Here is an 18,605-nt window from a genome sequence, read left to right on the forward strand (position 1 = left end):
GGACCCAGGGTTCGGGCACCGGGCGGGCTATTTCGAGCGGACATCCCGCTCCTCCTCGCCCCGGCAACCCCTTCTCTCGCCCCAGCCTGTGCCACACGGGGAGGAACCCTTCGCGGGACCCTCTCCCCGGGTAGCCTGGAAAAGCCGTAGCGCGAGCCATGCCCCGGTTTGGCCTTCGCCAGGCGCTCTTCACCGCCGTCCATTCGGTTCGGGCCGGCTGAACGCCTTGTTGTTTTTATTGTCTTTTTTTTGTTCGCGGGAATCTTCGCACGCGGGACAGACCTCTAGCAGGGCCGAAGCCATCACTTTGGAACGGCACCGACACTTGTCGAACACGGAGAGACAGGCCACGGGACTTTGCCGCAGCTCTAGACAATAGTTTCGGGTCAGTGTTGAAGAGCGCTCGCAGGCTGATCGAGAGACTTTGAAAACATCTAGGCGCGGCCGCCACAGCGCGTTAGAGTCATCAGTTGGGGGCACACACCCGCGCCTTCCACGCACTTCGAAAGTTAGCCGCCATTTTCCACGGCTTAGCCACGCAAAACTGCTACTGAAGCTGGCATTCCCTATCAGGGGGACATCGAACTTATTCCAGGAGCCACGGGCAGAAAACCTTGCGTCTCAGTCGACTTTGCAAACGTGTGAGCCTTCATGGGCCATAGACAATGGTCAGAAGCTCCCCACTCACTCCAGCAGGACGCGGGGTTCCCAACCTGACCAGCTCTCGTCATAAGACATCGAAGCAAACCGCGCCCCATTCGATGTCCTCCGGCTTCGGCTATGGCGCTTCCAACGCCTACAGTTAGAGATGTGCTTCGCGTATCGCAGTCACCGCTCTTAAGTGTCCCTTATCAGGCGCTTATACCAGGTCACACATGCCACTCTTATCGACGCTCCTGCGAGGAATCGTCGACGGCAAAGTGTTTCGGGTCGCACATGAGGCGCTTCCACGCTGACCGCTGATTCGACCTAAACGTACTTGACGCGGTACGACTGAAGCCCAAGGCGCAGCAACATTTATTCCTGCAAGGACCCATACCGGGACACACCACCGTTAGCCATCGTTACGATTCGCAGCTTCTCCACTAACCTGCCACAGCATGCACGTCGGCGAATGGTAGCCCGCGAAATGGAATTCGATGCTAAATATTGCGCAAAACGCGCCTGTTTCCGAGTCTCCAAGCTGCCAGAAGAACACTAAGGCGTTGTCCCCAGCACGTTGTTCAAGCTCTTTTGGTGTAACGGGCGAACTTCGTTTCGTTTATTCCAGAACCGTCAACGAAAGCAATGGCCCTCGTTACAGGCAGCGTATGTCTTCTCCAACGGAGGTCGAAGAAACGTTCGGTGAGTAACGAACTATGCACTGCTTTCGATCGACAGTCGCCTCCCACCCCCCACTGCCACTTGTTGCGACAAGCTCATACAGTTCCGCACAAGGAATGTCCCGCTTTCCTCAAAATCATAGGATTTCGTCATAGGGAACATCCGAATACGGCTCCTCTGCGTAGCCCTGGGCGGCCGCTGATATAAACGAATCCCGGGGAGGGGGGAGGTTGCTGTACGACTAAAAAATATACGTGAACAACCGCCGACTGAAAGCAGGCGTGGCAAACAGGTAGGCTCGATCTCATCCATCATCATAGAGAGTCCGCACCAGCACAAACGTGCACACAATAACGCAGACAAACCGCCCGATGAAGGCAGAGATATTGTGAAAGGGGGACAGTCGTTTCCACAAGTGACCACGTTGTTTCGTTGTTTCAACGCTTACTAAAAGCCCAACGCTTGCAATGCCAGATTAGATCCGAACATACTTGAGTCATTTTCACTAGATCCGAAAACTAGAAATCGACAGAAGATGCCGCTTAGCCTTTAGATACTTGAAATTGGGTTGGTTTATGGGGTTTAACGTTCCAAAGCGACTGAGGCTACAAGGGACGCCGTAGCCTGAGTCGCTTCGACCACCTGGGGTTCTTTAACGTGCACTGGCATCGCACATTACATGGGCCTCTAGAATTTCGCCTCCACAGAAATTCCACCGCCGCGGCCGGGATCGAACCAGCGTCTTTCGGGTCAGCAGTCGAGCGCCATAACCACTGAGCCACCGCGGCGGCTTAGATACTTGAGTCATCTTCACTGGATCCGAATAACTAGAAATCGTCAGAAGATGCCGCTTAGCCTTAAGATACTTGAGAATCATTTTCACTGGATCCGAATAACTATAAATTGCCTTTAGATACTTGAGTCTTTTTCAACTGATATGAATAACTAGAAATCGTCAGAAGATGGCGCTTAGCCTTTCGATCTTGCCTTCTCCGGACGAGTTTATTGGGTGCAAGTAAGTAAGGGTCGTTGTTCAACGCTTTCTTGGCAGGGTGCAAAAAATACAAGGTACGAAAAGCTCAGAGGAGGCGGCCCAAGACTGCCGCCACCGAGGCGGCGGCGGCTGGGGCTACAAAAAGCGCGCTCTCCGCGAGCCCCACCGCGCCGCCAGCGGCTCATAAGCGCAGCCGCCCTCCCGCCCAAAAAAATGTTCGGGACCGGCGCCAAAGTGGTCAAGTCTGGCGAATGTAGCAACAATCAAAAGGGGCAGCCAACGTTCGCGGGGCCACACACCCACACACCGCCGCCGGCCGAGCAGTACACAAGTCTCCGCAATGTCTCGGCGAGATGGACCGCGCTGCCAAGTTGGCCGCTTCACTGCACGGCTCGGTCGGGGGGGCTAATCTGGGCCAGGCGCCGCCGCACCGCGCGCCTCCTCCCCACAAGGGCTCGCACCCGCTCGGGAGACTTCGTTTATTTCTCCGCTAATTAAGAAAACAGTAATGGTGTTGAACAACAGCAGGACGCCGGTCGGTCGCCCGGAGCTGGTGCTAAGGTAGCAAGGGCGGAAAGCTATAACATCTCCTCCAGCTCTGCTCTGTCCTTGCAATGTCGAAAACCTCTCCACTGCTTTTTCTAAGCGCCTGGGCCTTCGTGAAGCCTCAATAAGAACAAAGCGCAGGACTACACTGACTACAGTCGGATAAAACGTAGCGGCTTTTCCCCGTCAAAGGACACCCCTTTCCAGCCAATGGCGTCGGCCGATTCTCGCGAACTTGCTAGTGTGACAAAGCAGGGAGTGGTAGATGAAAGGCGATATCCCTTCCCTCTCTGGTCAGGGACAGACCGCTCTCTCCATTGTGGCGCTGCACCCTGAACTGTCACACTAGCAGGGTCATGAGATTCGGCCAAGGCCTTTGGCTGGAAGGTTGGTTGGTTTATGGGGTTTAACGTCCCAAAGGGACTAAGGCTATGAGGGACGCCGTAGTGGAGGGCTCCGGAAATTTCGACCACCTGGGGTTCTTTAACGTGCACTGACATCGCACAGTACACGGGCCTCTAGAATTTCTCCTCCAAAGAAATTCTAGCCGCCGCGGCCGGGATCGAACCCGCGTCTTTCGGGTCAGCAGCCGAGTACCATAACCACTGAGCCACCGCGGCGGCCTTTGGCTGGAAGGGGATCTTTTGAAGGGAAAAAGCCGCTGCGTTCTTGAGCTGTATCCTACTGTAGCCCTACATGGGGTAACAAGCTGCTTCCAGCATCAAATTCACAACGCATTCCGCTGCGTTGTCATAAACGGTACAGTCACACCCAAAGCAGTCACCCTGTTATTACTTCCTCAAAAGAGGCCGCTGTGGTGTCATCAGCCTGGTCAACAATAAAGGTATGTTTTCACAGCACTGCAAGCACCAAGGGCGAACTAAAAAAAAAAGGAAAACCTTGTTTCCTCAATGAGTCCGATTTCACGCCGGCCACGAAACAGATCCAAATTAAACACTGTCGACGAAACAAACGTACTAGCAATCATCCTGACGCTTCCAATTAAGGGGCGGATGCACACACGCCTATCTGAAACAAGCACAGAGGCCTGTAATCGCATGATAGCACCCACAACGCAATAACCCCACCCTGCGTGTACAGACAGCGACGGTATGAGAACACAGCATGACCCCTGAACAATATTATTACTCCATAAGCAGTATTTTTATTTTAGTTTTTGTAAGCAGGGTGCAGGAACGTCCCCGCGTCACGTGGTTACGTGGCTACCGTATCGGGTTGCCCCTGAAGTGAATCAGACCCAAAACCGACCCGCGATACGGAGTAGCCGGCGAGTGTCATCAGGGGGAATTAAAAAGGGGCGGCGAATACTCATAACACGACGGCAAACAGACACGCGAACAACGAGCTTATTCATAAACGCCAGTGCGCAAACGGGGGAGGAGGAGAACGGTGGAGGAGGGTGTCCCGAACAATGACGCCCGACAGAACAGGGAGGGGGGGGGGGGGGGGGGGGAGCGCGATGGAGCGAGGCGCGCAATCACGCCCCCCTTCGAAATCAATGCCCATGTTTGGACAGGCTCCACGCGCGGGCGCGCGCGCCGGGGCAGCTATGCGAGACACACAGGATCGAGTCCGCAGCGCTTTTGCTCTTTTTGTCTTTTCGTTAACTCGCACACGAGCCTACTCCCCGCGAAATTTGGCACTCCGCCCGTTCGTTCCTATATTGCTCGTCCGTCGCTAGCGGTGGAGCGCGAGATTTTTTTTATTTTTTTTTCGTTCCTCTCCAGCTATCCTGCGATACTGATACACGACTACAGTGGAACCACGGCTGTGACGGGGCGATTGGCGCGCTTCTAAACTGGTCGCGTGCTTTGGGGAATAAACGACACCTCCGTAACCCGAAATTCGCTGCACATGAGTGCAAAAAAAAAAAAAAACAAATACGGAGGGCACACTTCAGAGTGCTTGCGTGTTTTGAATGCGAAATCACCGCTCTTTCCCCACTTTTTATTTCTATATTTTTTCTCTTCCTAACGAAACACCTACACATCAGCGCACAGTCATAAGGCAAACGCATGTACAGGTTCACCTTTGTTGGCCAAGAAGCAAAGCGTTTTATTCTTATTTTTTTGTTGTTGTCTATCGATCGCATGCTATCCTCGCAATCTGAGAATTCCTGGGGTTATTTCCTCGCACCCTGGGAAGAAATTTTATTCTTTGATGCCCCCGCTGACGTCATCGGGATTTTTTTCGTGACCCCTTTTGCCGTCTCGACAACGCCGGGTTTCATTGCCGGTGAGCCATACAGTGTTTACGCAATCAAAAAGCAAGCACCTCCGCCAGCGTATAAAGCAGTAACTACTGACCGCAGGGGCGACTTCGTTATAAAGAGCAATTCGCTGTAAGCGGAGTGGCCCGGCAATCGGCCCGTACAAAAACGGGCACCGAAATGCTTCGGCAGCCTCGCGGCACAACGAAGCAGTACGCACTGCAAACGGCACACTGCACACCGCGCCTTCCCACACACGAGGAGAGCTCGGTGCACTACGGTCCTCGCGAGAAACAAGCGTGCGCAAAAATATTATTGCCAGACTACCGAGCCGACGGACTGCCCCAGTATCGTCGGCCAGACGGGCAAAAGAGAAAAGGCGGCCACGGAGGCGCAGCACTAACAAGTTCGGAGATGCACTGCTTCGGATGCACCGACTAACTACGAGACACACAGGCCACACACAGGCCACGGAGGAGAAGGGCCGGCTTAATACGGGCGCGCAGTTAACTCGCACGCCTACGTAAGCGACTTCAAAAGGGCCCGAAGCGATTACGCTCGCCGTTATGCCGCGACGATGGGGAAGGAATCGGTGCCACACAATCCAAATTGCTCCCGGCCCGCATGCGCCGGGAAGATTATGTTCGCTAGCCAGAAGAAGGAGCGAGGCTGCCGAGAGAAGAGGAAGGTATCGCAGCCAGGGGCAGAAACAAAACGCCGCCTCTCCACGTCGCCCACGGAAAACGCAAAGAGAGGGACGGACGACTCTGAATAAACAAAACGGCTGAAAGGAACGCCATAGCCGCGGTGACGGGTACAAAGAGAGAGAGAAAAAAAGGAAAACGTGAGGACGACAGAAGTAGAACAAAAGCGAGGCGCGGCGGCGGCAAATGCGCAGCCGTCGAGGAAATACGGTGCGCCAGACACGAACCGAGCGCGCCACCGAAACTCTCCCCTATAGCCCAGAAAGCAACGGGACTTAGCACTCTTTTGTTTGTTTGTTTTTTCAAGGTGCGCATCACGGGCCACGAAACAACACTGCGCATACGCGCACACACACATACACCGGCGCGAATAACTCGAGCGATGGGAGCGCCTGCCCAGTCATTAAGCGATCCGCTGCCGTTCTTCAATTCTCTCGCCAACCCCCCCCCCCCCAATTCCCGAAAAGAAAGCTCACTAGAGCGGCGCCTTTTGTTTCTACGCCCGCTCTCTCTAAGGGCGCACGATCCGAGCTGCACAGACAGACGTCGGCGGCGGCGTAATGCATGCACGCGCAAATCTCGCCGTGAGGGGAAAATTGGGTTAGCCACGGTCGGAGAGCAGCGCTGTGCGCGTTCCAGGTGCCGACGACGCCACCGTGCTGCGGCGGCGACCACACGCGCGCCTCTCTGCAACACCCTTCGCTAAGAACTTCCACGCGACGGCGGTCAGCTGGCTATAGCCCCTCCCCGACACCCTCAAAAAGAGCCCTTGGCTCGCGCTTCTCTCCGCCAACTCAGCTTGGAAGCCCGGCCGGTGCCAGGGGAGAAGAAGAAGAAGCGGCGGCAGCGTCATCATCGCTCAAGAAAAACGCCGTCAAATTACGGGCGCCAAGCAAAGCTCGGTGAACTCGACCGAGCGGCCATTATTATCATCGTACGGGGCCTCGCGCTACCTAACACGTCGCGAGCAGAGCACCATCGCAAGGGGAAGAGAGTCGGTGAATGCAGGTCGGCGGTACAGTGCGTCGCCCCCTCGTATACTGCTCCAGCTGTTGCCGGCCTTGAGCCATCTGCCCCACGAAGAAGGCAGCCAAATCGAGCGACGCGAGCAGCGCACGTGAGTTGCGTAACCATCTCGAGGCTGCAGCACGTCCCGTTATGCGGCGTGCCTACTCCTCCTGCACTCAACGGCGCCGTCCGGCCCGATTTATTCCGACAGCGTGCCGCTACCGGCCGCGCGGGTTAGGATCCCATCCAGGACGCGTGCTGCCCCTGCTGGTGTGATCACTCATGAAAACGGGGTCAACGGACGGGCAGCGTCGGGGGGGGGAGCGGGTCTGGGCTTCCCAAGGACGGGCACATAAGGATCTGTACTGCACCCTGCGAAGCTACGCGCTACCGGCTTACGCATTTCCGTCGCTGTGTGAGGGCGCCGCGACTGATCTCCTCCAGAAGGTGGTTCGGCGAAAGCACCGCCGAAGTAAAGCATTGTGTTACCCTTAAACTCACGAGGAGGTGACGCAGCAGCGCTAGATTAGGAGCTAGGTGGCCCGCACATTCCTGCTTACCGGGCTCGTTATGTGGGCAAGCCTGTTTCATCATCTATGTGTGTGTGGTGTGTGTCGTGTCGTGTAGCCCAAGTAGGCATGAACAGACGCGGCACTACAATTTCTGACCGCAGCGATGGCCAAGTAGTCTGAGCGTCCGCCTCGCATGTAGGGGAGGTGCATGCGTTCGATCCCCTGTGTCCTGCCGGGTACCCACCGGTGATACCAAGGATGCAAGCTTTCCCGTGCCTGGTATCGGCATCTTTAGGGAAATGGGTCTCTGACCCCACCTTGAGAAATACGACAAAACCATGTGCCATGGCGCTGTTTGGCCACGCATGCCCTCGCGCCATAAAAATCTATCATCATCATCAACAACTACAATTTCTACCCGCCTTCCCCAAGAAAAAGAAAGCAGTTCAGCTCCAACAGTTTCGCATGTTGCAGCGTGCATATCAACCTGCCAGTCACTGACAACGCCCCCTCCTCACCGGTGCACAACCGAGCAGCAAACAAAAGGTTTGGTTTGGTTTGGTTTATGGGGTTTAACGTCCCAAAGCGACTGAGGCTATGAGAGACGCCGTAGTGAAGGGCTCCGGAAATTTCGACCACCTGGGGTTCTTTAACGTGCACTGACATCGCACAGTACACGGGCCTCTAGAATTTCTCCTCCAAAGAAATTCCAGCCGCCGCGGCCGGGATCGAACCCGCGTCTTTCGGGTCAGCAGCCGAGCACCATAACCGCTGAGCCACCGCGGCGGCACACCAAACAAAAGGATACAGAGATGGAAACGACATTAAAAAAAAAAAATGGAAACAGAGGTCACGCCCCTCCCCATCCTTCCTGTTGACGCATTCGGCTGCCAGTCCACAGCGCGCGTTGCACAGCGCCAGACAAACGTCGGAATCCCGTTACGCGCGCACAGGATGCGCCGAGCACAGTCAACGGCGAACGCGATACGCGCCCGGGTGCTTCGCGAAATGCCCGCGTGACGTCTGTCCACGGCCGGGTTACTAGGCGGTGTATACGTACACAGGGGGGCGCCCATTTAAAATCACGCCCCAGCTTCACCGAGCGAGAAAAGGTCCAACCCCGGCAAACCTCGAAGAGTAATACCACGGCCGGTTGATAAGCAACACACAAGGTCGTGGTAGCACGGCTGCCTGGGAACGACTGCGGAAAGCGCGCAGCCGCAAGGCATGTCCAAGTTTGTAGCTGTACGCTTAAGACTATCAAGCAACCGAGCTTTGTCGTAAATATTCGCGTTACGAAAACTATTGTGGCTACTTAAGAAAAATATAGGCCCTAGCAAGGCAAATGAAGAAAAGGTGTAGAAGGAAAACGCTCTCGCGGCCACGCGCCCTCAAAGAAGACTGCGGCGACAAGTGGGAGGAGAATAAGAGGCGGCGGCGACGCCGAGATCGTTAACCTTGCCGGGAGGAGAGAGAGAACGGAGCTGGGGAGCAACGATGAAGCCCAACAAAGGCGGCGGCGCGCTAGCAGTTTCCGCGGCCACGGGTCGCGGGTACAAGCATGCCCAGAGAAGAGGGAGACATGCGGAATGCCGGGCGACGATTAATTCCAGGCGCGCGTCCACTGTCAGCCAACAAGTGCGCGCGTAGGGGGGTGCCAAATACACGTAACGGGGCAAATGTTTCAACGACGTACCCATAGTTTCGTTATAGCCGCGGGTGTGCGATCCTTCCCATATACGCGCCGCTTCTCCGGGGGCTCAATGCGGCAGAAAAATTAAGCAGTGATTTGATTACCCTCTAAGCACACTACCGACTGTATGCCATCACTTCAAACGTATTTTGTTTTCCTTATGCACACTAAGGTTTGCATTCCATTGTATGAGCGTACTGAACCGATACGGATTACTGGGGATGTGCTACCGGGGATACTACGGTATCACATCTATGTAGGTCACCACCTACTATGGAAATTACATGTATTGCAGGAGCGAATTTCATGACGAGGGACCTCGCTGGCGAGAAATTCTCGATGCAAACACCGCATTTTCCCTTTCCTCGCGCACTATCGTCAAAGACGGCTCGAGCAATGCAATGTGCCCCATATGAACCTCGCCACAACCGCGTCCCCATGCACTCCATCCAACAGTGTTCCAGAACTTCACAGGACCGACTAGAGGGTGTACTCCTACGCTTAGCCTCTCGCGGCCAGGCATCTTACTTCTACCCTTAAGCGACCAGTTCTAACCAACCTGCGCTGCTCTGCCAACATTATACGGCTCATCTCCGGACAGTGCGTGTAAATCCTTGCTCGAAACTCCCGAGTAGTCAAACTAGAAGGTCGCGCACACCAACGATGACTTCTTCAAACGGCCCCCGAAGGTCAGTCAGTCGGTCAAGACGACACCGTTACGTAAACGACCCCGCGCCACCATCGGCAATGGTCCCGACGACAGCACCGCTACCACAGCCCAACGGGGCACGGGCCATTTTTTTTTTTTAGGGGGGGGGGGGGGGGGGGGGAGGGGGGGTCTTTTCCCTCATCGCCACCATTTTCCCGCTTCTGCCAGTATCATCGTCGGCCAGCGCCGTTGCGCGCATTGCACGAGGCTCATTACGCAACTCCGGCGGGCCGAGAGAAATTGCTCCCGACAGCGCCATCCGCCAGGCGGCACCACACTTCTTCAAAGAACAGCGGCAGCTTCTGTCCCAGAGGAGAGAAACAGAAGAAAAAAATAAGAGGAAATCTCGAAAGTAAAAGAAAAAAGAGCGCGCACAGCGTGTATATGACCGAGGAAACTGTGCCACTAGACGCGTCTTCACGCTTCTCAGACTCGCATTCCTGCCTGCTGGGTACAGCATGGCTAAAACCGCCCCCACCCCCCCTTCCTTCCTTCCTTACTACGCAGCTTCTTCAATCGCTCTCCAAACGACTGGCGGCGGCCGGCGTATTACAAGAGACAAAAAGAAAAGAAAAAGAACGGGTCAGTAGACACCCTGGCGAAGAAAAGAGGAAGGTCTTCCACAGGGCCAAGCGTCGTCTGGACCGTATAGTTCCTCCGTTCAATTTCTTCTGGCTAGACGAACTAAAAAATTCCGACTCTTCCCACACATATATTTCTTTCCTGCCGCTATTCCGGCCCCGAAATTAGGCGCCACTAACGACAGCAGGCGCCTATAGCCAGGCGGGCCAACCATATCAGAGCGTGACATATAAGGCAGCCTTATATAACCAGCAGACCGCGAACGTTAAGCGTAACCAAACCGCAGCCACGTTAGGTCAGACATTTCCCACGACGGCGATATGTGCGTTTGTTTTTCATTTTCCCTGCGTGAGGAGACCCGTTTCGAAGCGGCATATTTCAGGCTGTCCGATGGTGTGAGGTCCCCACAAAGATTAGTCGCCCAAGCCTCACAGGCTACAGCGCTGTGAGCCAGTTGCGCCAAACAGTGATGTGCGCTGCCAGATTGTGATGTCCGCAAGAGAGAGAAAGGTTTGGTTTTGGTTTATTGGGGTTTAACGTCCCAAAGCGACCCAGGCTACGAGGGACGCCGTAGTGGAGGGCTCCGGAAATTTCGACCACCTGGGGTTCTTTAACGTGCACTGACATCGCACAGTACACGGGCCTCGAATTTCTCCTCCAAAGAAATTCAGCCGCCGCGGCCGCGAGAGAGAGAAAGGGACGCATTGCAGGGGGCAAACGCCTCTATCGAGACCACACTCGGGGGAGGTGCCAGTCGGGTTCTCGTGGTTAATGCGAGGTGATCGGGGAAAGACGCGGCACATAGCGAAAATCGCTTCTTCGTCCATGAGAATACTGCCCCCCAATATTAGCCTCCAACCACAGTTACTCGTGCACACTTTGACGCGGCCTTAAACCGCGCTACAGGCCGTGCTCTGAGCAGCCGTGCAACCCCGACTACAGGTGGCCAGACAATGCTCGCCGACGCATTGGAGCAATGCGAAACCCGCAACTTCGCACCTCTCGCCCACTCGCTCTCCCAGCGCCAATTATTGGGGGCCCGAAGAATGCGACGTCACGCGAAAATCCCGCAACCGCACCCGGGGCCATGGGCAGATGGCCAACAGGCGTGCAAGGGCCGACATCATTAGACTCATTGATGTTGCGCGCATGCCGAGAACAAGGGAATGAAAGCGAGTCGCTGCCTGCCTCTCGACACGGCGAATTTCTTCGATACAACGAAACCTCGCACAACATGTGCCTCGCACCGTCGAAAATGCAACGCGACCGACAAGGAGCAAATCTGACCGCCAGTGCGCAATAGTCAGATACAACTCAAGTACGAAGCGGCTTTTCCAGGACCCCCCATCCAGTCAATGGCGCCGGCCGATTTTCAAGAACCTGCTAGCAGGGTCATAATGCAGGGAAGGGACGACACCCTTTCATCTGCCACTCCCTGCATTGTAACACATGCAGGACCATAGGAATAGGCCGACGACGTAGGCTGGAAGGGGATCCTTTTATGGGGGAAAGCCGCTTTGTTCTTAGTTGCATGGGACTATAGTCATTTCCTATATGCAACAAGACAACTGTGATATGCGCCCATGAGTCGGCCAGTGAGGACCACAAACGGAAGCTTATAATGCGCGAACATGGAACAAAGGGCCTTTTCAGCAGGCGCTGCAAGTGTCAGGGGGAACATTATTTCCGTTTTTTTTGTTTGTTTTGTTTGCTCCCGAGATGACTGACAAGCACGAATATTAAACCAATTCATAAGTAAAACATACAAGGAGCGTATCTTAAACCAATTTCACATTCCCCCCCCCCCCCCCCCCCCTGTACGCACCCCTGAATAATTCTCAGAAGCCTCCTCTCATCTCCTGTTCAGCTGTCAATCATGACGTCACAACCTATAAAACAACGTACGGCCTGCCTGCCTGCTGCTTTCCTCCATGCAATCCTGTACCGCAGACTGCTCACAAATGCTTCATCAACTGGCCCCTGAATTTGTTGAACGACTTTTAAGTCCCAACTTGTGACGTCAGGACTAGCAGCCTAACAAACAATGCAAGTGGATGGCTCGGACATTCTGTTGTCTCTCATAGTATTTCTCCAACTGTAGATAAATGTTCTAGATGAAATTACTGCAGTTCACTGTTAACCAATCCTTTCTGTATTTCCATTTCGTTTTTGTGTCTATTTCATGCGCTGAATGTCTTGTGCTCTCGAATGGGAGCAAGAAGGGCGCGGACTCTTTGTCAGGCATCCTTTTGCCTTTTAGTCTGCGCCCTAGGCAACTGTACCAATGAGTTGTCTAAATAAACACTTTGACATCGAATGGACCATTGGCAAGGAAGCGACCGAAACGAATTTTCAACCAGTCGAGTGCAAACCCAGTTGAATTTCGCGCCGGATTCCGCTGTCACGCACGCACACAGCAGCGGCGAAACGCTCGAGCGGCAGCTTGGCGCGTGCCGACATCTGCCGGAGCACCAGCAAAACGAACCCGGCGCAAAAAAAAAAAGAAAAACCCTTAGTGCTGCCGCTTTAATGCATCAAACGCAAAACAACAGAAGGGCCAGAGGTAGGACGAAGCCTCTGCTCCACGCCGTGCCAGCATTCTCGGCGTAAAAAGCAAGCGGCGCTTAGACAAAAGGATCCAACGTGCACCGCTAGCTAGCTGCCCCTAAGAAACCAGCTGGTGGAACAGCAGTCGGTGCTTTATCACCCGCTCCCATCCGACAATGGCTCGTTCGCCAAGAGCTCACTAGTCCACGGCTGCACAGCGCCCCTCGCAAGGGCGTCCCCCGCGGTACATGTGAGATCAATCCGCATCCTCCGCGTCGTGAAAACGGGAGGCCGTAATTACGGGGCCTAATTAGACTGCCGCCGAACGGACCCGACCACGCCGAAGAAACCACCGAGCTAGCCCAGCTTCAACGATTGAGAGAAGGAGAGAGAGAGGGGGGGGGAAGAACTAACAAAAATAAACGGCGCCCCGGTGCGCATCGATGCGACTAGTCAAAGCTCCGAGAACGAATGCATGCGGAAGTTCCCGTTCGAGAACACCCCCTTCCGGTCCCCTTTTGGGAACTGCTTCCGGACTTGCCCAAGTTCACAGCTGTTGATTGCAACAATGTGGAGCCAATGCAACCCAACAAAAATCGAGAGGAAGCGCGAGTCTTTTTTCTGCCGTGTCTCTCCACACGCCCTGAAGACCGAGAGCAGCGCGCGAGCGCCACTGTTCCGTTTCGACACAAGGCTAAGCACGCGGCAGCAAAGATAGCCGGAAACAGTGTGTCGCTGTACAAGGGCCCGTTGCGGAACACTGCAGTCGCCACAGAAAGCCATCAACGGACGCGAGCACGAGGCGTTGAGTGCTTTAGCAGAACAACGTGGGCTCCTGTCAACTACGTCGCATGAAGCGGTGAAAAAAAAAATAGCTGGGTACCGCAACAGTTCGAAGCATTGACGAACAGTAGAGAAAAATAACGTCGATGTTTCACCCGCATGGGCTAAGCGCTCCGGCTCGCCGACCCAATTTTGGCCATGGCCGCCGCAGACCTTCCCCTCCACTTCGAGTGGCTCAGGGAGTGAGGGCCCCGCGTTTAGAAGGCACAGCAGCGCGGGCTGCTCAAAAAAGGCCCGTAAAACGGTTTCAGACCCCGCGAGAGCCGCCTGGAAAGAACCTTCCCCCCCCCCTCACACAAGCGACCGGCCTTCCCTCCCTATCGTCCTCCTTTCCACCACACAACAACACACCAGGCTTCGAGCACCGGCGCGGACCCGTTTTTAGGACGCGCTCGCTCACAACTCCGCCCCCTCGCAGCAGATTCCCGGCGCGACGGCCGCATCAGGCCGACCGCGGCGCGTTCCGGCAGGTCTGGTCTGGCAACCCTCCAAATTCCCCCTCGCCCTCCTCCGCCCACAGCCAAGATGGCGCCGCTCGCCGGTCGGGAATCGTCTGCTAGCGCTACCGTTCCACGAGCACGCTGCTTTCAGAGGCTACGCAGCGGCACAACTTTCGACTCGACCGGCCTGGCCAGCCTGACAGGATTGAGCGAGAGCTTCCAGCACCGCGACCAGGGATCCTGAAGGCTTGCAGGTAAGCCCGACTTCGCCACTTTGTAGTACAAGTAGTACAGCCTGTGTTCCCAACCCCACGAACGCCTTAGCACTGAATTCGCTTCGTCGATAATGGAACAAGGCCCTCGCACGGAACGTCAAACTTAGCCCATAATCCTTCCGGATACATAAGCTTTTGTCTTCTCTTTAATTCCCCACTCAACAGTTCCTTCCAAATGGCGATTCGAAGCAAGTTTTCTTTTTTTGCTCCACGAAACCGAAGACCGTGTTCCAATGGGTTATTTGAGTTCAGATTCGGAGTTCGAGTGGACCGTCGCAGCGTGGTTGCTAGACGTCTTGCTTCTTCGCGGATTCGGAGATCTGCTCCCGATCGCCGATCGGAATGCGCCGGAACTTTCCCACAGTGTCCTTTTCAACACAGCAACTGCCGAGTCATCGCCAAGGCAGCGGCAGCACAAGGCAGAAATTGAGGGCAGCGCTGTCAGCGCAGTTACAAGGTGAACGGCAGGTCGACACTTAGAAGCGACCAGCTACAGTGCTTGCGCAGCTAATCGCCAAAATCGCAGGTCGCCACTGGCGGTTAATTATACTGGGTGCCGCTTCGGTCGAACGCTGTTTAGCCCCGGGAACAATGGGTTATCTGATGCACTACCTCTCAAACGCCACCGCCTGTAGCGGTAATTCATCATTGCACTACCACTGCACTGTACTGACTGGGAGCACAAATCCGGCCATGTGGAAGACTTGAGGGTTGCTATAAGCTTCAGTTCGCCTCAGCCAGCCCACCAAGGGCACACCTGAACAGCTCATGCTCAGACCACTTCGCGACAAGCCAGTCTCATTCCGAAACTGCCTAAAGCGAAATAACTGGTGCAACGAAGTGATTCCCCTTGAAAGCTGTACCCTGTTTTCACCAAGTTTCTCTTGATGGATATAATTATATAACCATTTTTCCCCCAATGAAAAACATAAGCGGTCATTCCGAGCTACTCCATGTTACAATAAAGGAGCACTTATTCATTAGCATGCATCCAAGCACAGCCAGACTGCTCCAATGGAAGGCTAGACGTAATTCGCAGGAGCTTAGCCGTTGAAAAATTCAGAACAAGAATTTTTCTTCAACTGCGCAGCTTCTGTGACAGTTTCATAGTTTTTCTTTGTAGCCGTATGGCTGCGGTGGGTCGTTACTAAAGACTTTAGAGTAAGTGCTCTTCAAATCCACCTTGGGAGATTTCCTGGCATAAAATACATTATAACTTTATCCATTTCAAGATAATGTACCACGACGCGTTTAACTACAAAAGCTAGGGCCACTATAATTTCAAGACAGCAGCTCAGCTGACAGGCGAGGACAGCTTCAGTTTGCCACTGAACCACTTTCATCCCTGAGACAATATCTGCCATGATGAAGTAATTTCAATGTCATTTTAATCTCCTTATGAGGTCGCTAGCTGCAGGCATTACGATTGACCTAAGTCGGGAATTTACCAGCGGTAGCGTATGAATTTCGCGCCAAACACTCCCCCCCCCCCCCCTCCTCGGACGAGCATGACGTCACCCTACCGGACGGGCCATGTGAACATCCCGGGGTGACGTCATGCCCGGGGGGGGGGGGGGGGGGAGAGGCGCCTCTCGCAGTGACGTCACGTGCCGCGCACCCCCAACGTGCCACTGCGAGCACCTCAGACGAGGAAACGCCAGTTGAATTAATCGGCTCCTCACCGTGGTGACGTCACCATGAGATGAGGACGTTAGCCTCTCGGAGAAGCCGCCTATAGAAATCTTTTTTTCTCTTACTTTCCTCGGTAACAGATTAGAAAGACGTTTCCCCCTCCCACGACGCGACATTAACCTTCGCAAGATGCGGATAGTTTTGAGTAGCCGCTTTTCCTTCAGTCGTTGCCAAATACGCGAATGTGACACCCAAAGCAAGGAAAAGTTATGCGCGACACACTAATCTGGCCGCGTTCTCTATAATGGTAGGGCATACAAATGCCAATTCGAGACTCATCCAAATGTCAGTCCATCAGAACGAACACCAAGGATATCTCTACATAAGCTACACCACTAACATAAACTACGAAAGTGAACTAAAGAAAAACGAGATAAAACCGCACATACTTCAGCTAGCCCAGCAAGTTCCACTAAGGTCTTCCTGTGTGCCAGCGCTTTGCATTCTCGCTTAGAACGAAAATAAAGAAAAAAATTCCGCGGACACGCCCCGCGAAGTTTCGAAGCGCTTGCACAAAACTGCGACACAGGCCACGAAGGCACTGGGGCTGTCATCAGATAACGAGCTGTCGAACGCTGATAGCGGTCGAGGAAATCCGCTATCCGAAGGGAGGGAGGGATGGCCGCGATAGCATCCACGGCGCATAATACATTCTCTGCGGGGTGCCCATTTCCGCTGGGATAAAAGACCTCAGGCAAAAAAAAAAAAAAAAGAAACTGCACAAAAAAAATCATATACTACGTGTCACATCTTCGCGCGACGCAGCCTGCTATCAAAGTTCGATTACGCCGAGGCTAAAATAGGAAAGAAAAAAAACGCTAACGGCGATGTCTCTCAGCGAATGCTGAACGACATAATACGATGAGGAACATTTCTTACATACAGCTTTACGACTCATGGGCAGATACATTACACGCCACTGCATGCAAGTAATGGACTGCAGAGCATCGAAGTCCATCAAAGTACAGAATAAAGAATAGTACAGAAAAAGTAAACGAGTCACCAATACGAATTGCCCACAGGAAGAAAAGCTCAGCAGCGTAAATATTTAAAAATAAAGTGTACCTAGGGCTGGTTGTGTCAACTACTTCAGATAAGGGGTGACATACTAACAACCACACCTAAGTCAGCCAACCGCTAGGCCAGCAAAGCTAAGTAATAAGGGCCGAGATACGAGGAAAATAGGCGACGATGTGAGCATCGCAGGCAACCTTGAAGCGCAATACTGCAGCGCAAAGTGCCGGCAGGATAGTCAAGTATTCCTTATCGGGCGGCGCCTTTTAATGCCAGGAATCCGATATCTCGATATCGCTGGGGGCGGAGGCCCCGAGCGGAGTACCAGCAGCCTAGCCGGCACAAAGTCCGGCGTGCGCATTGACCCGTTGTAATCAACGTTTAAAAATGTTCATGAAAACGTTAAGTAGGCCCGACAAACGCTTAGTTGGAGGAACTAACACGAGTACAGTATACGTTCGCCAAACGAACATCGCCGCAACTAAAGCAACAAAAGAAAGGGGGGCAATGTAGATTCGCCGGTTCTGGTTCATTGTCCCGGCGGGCTTCGCTTGCACGATACGGTTCAGTTAAGACGAGACTGAAAAAAAATCGATCAGTTGCAAGACCCGCTGTCGCGTTTAAAAGGCGGCATTTGTATAAGCAGAATGCGCTAAGCTAATGCGTACTAACGTGGATTTCTCCAGAGTCGCGCGGCTTGAGTTAGGCCTAAGGGACACCGGTCGTTAAAGAGCCACTTCGCCGGCTACGAGTGGTGGCGGTGGGGTGAAGGCGGCCACAGTACTAGAGGACCAAAGCGGAGCAAAGGAATTTTTTTTTTTGGCAGGCGACACAAGCAAGCCGGGGGAGTTCTGCAGACGCAGCAACCGGCGACTTGCGCCGTTTCGAAACGACGGCCCGTCGTCTTCTCGGGACGGATTCGAAAATAGGTGACCGCGGTTTTTCGGGGGCTTACCTTCAGTAGAATCGGGAGGAATTTGGAAGAGAAAAAGTTCGGTCCCGGCGTTGAAGGGGTCGGGGAGGCGGCGGCGGTTGCGTTTCTAAACGGCGCCGAACAGAGACAAGAAGCCGGCAAAAACGCGTTCAGGTCCCTGTCGAGGGGGAAAGACGCAGATGGCGAGGGAGACGCCGCCGAGGAGAGCGAAGGGCGACGGCTGTACGTAAAAGGCGACGCGACCAAAGCGCGTTCAGCGGAACCGAAAATCGGACCACGACGTCGCCGAGCAGTGGCAGTCGAATATATTTTGGCCCTTTAATGTCAGAAAATCGGCTCGAGGCTCACCGTAGTCACTTGAAGTAGGAACGACCAGGTCCGACGTCCGATGAGGCTTGAAACGGGGTTCGTCGTTGACGTCGAGCCCACCGGCTTTTCGTGGCGAGCTCGGCTAGGCGTGGCGTACTTCCAAATATGGTAAAGAATTGCACCGCGAGCTCCGATTGGACGGCGCGTGGGGCACGCTTCATGAGGAGCCGCGCGCCTGCCGCCGCCGGCG

The 18,605-nt window shown here is 54.2% G+C and overlaps 1 protein-coding gene and 1 pseudogene across 1 annotated transcript in view; one reads left to right on the forward strand and one right to left on the reverse strand.

Moving 5' to 3' along the window:
* Positions 1-18,227, reverse strand: part of LOC149349066 (actin 403) — a 22,167-nt gene extending 3,940 nt beyond the window's left edge. Inside the window, exon 1 of the mRNA XM_089541142.1 lies at positions 18,068-18,227. The gene's annotated coding sequence lies outside the window, so the exon portion shown is untranslated. The remainder of the gene's footprint in view (positions 1-18,067) is intronic.
* LOC149349067 (uncharacterized) lies at positions 10,104-14,867 on the forward strand (annotated as a pseudogene).
* Positions 18,228-18,605: the final 378 nt, after the last annotated feature.

Source organism: Amblyomma mixtum, chromosome 4 (genome assembly GCF_055824585.1).
Source record: "Amblyomma mixtum isolate Tamu chromosome 4, ASM5582458v1, whole genome shotgun sequence".
NCBI lineage: Eukaryota > Metazoa > Arthropoda > Arachnida > Ixodida > Ixodidae > Amblyomma > Amblyomma mixtum.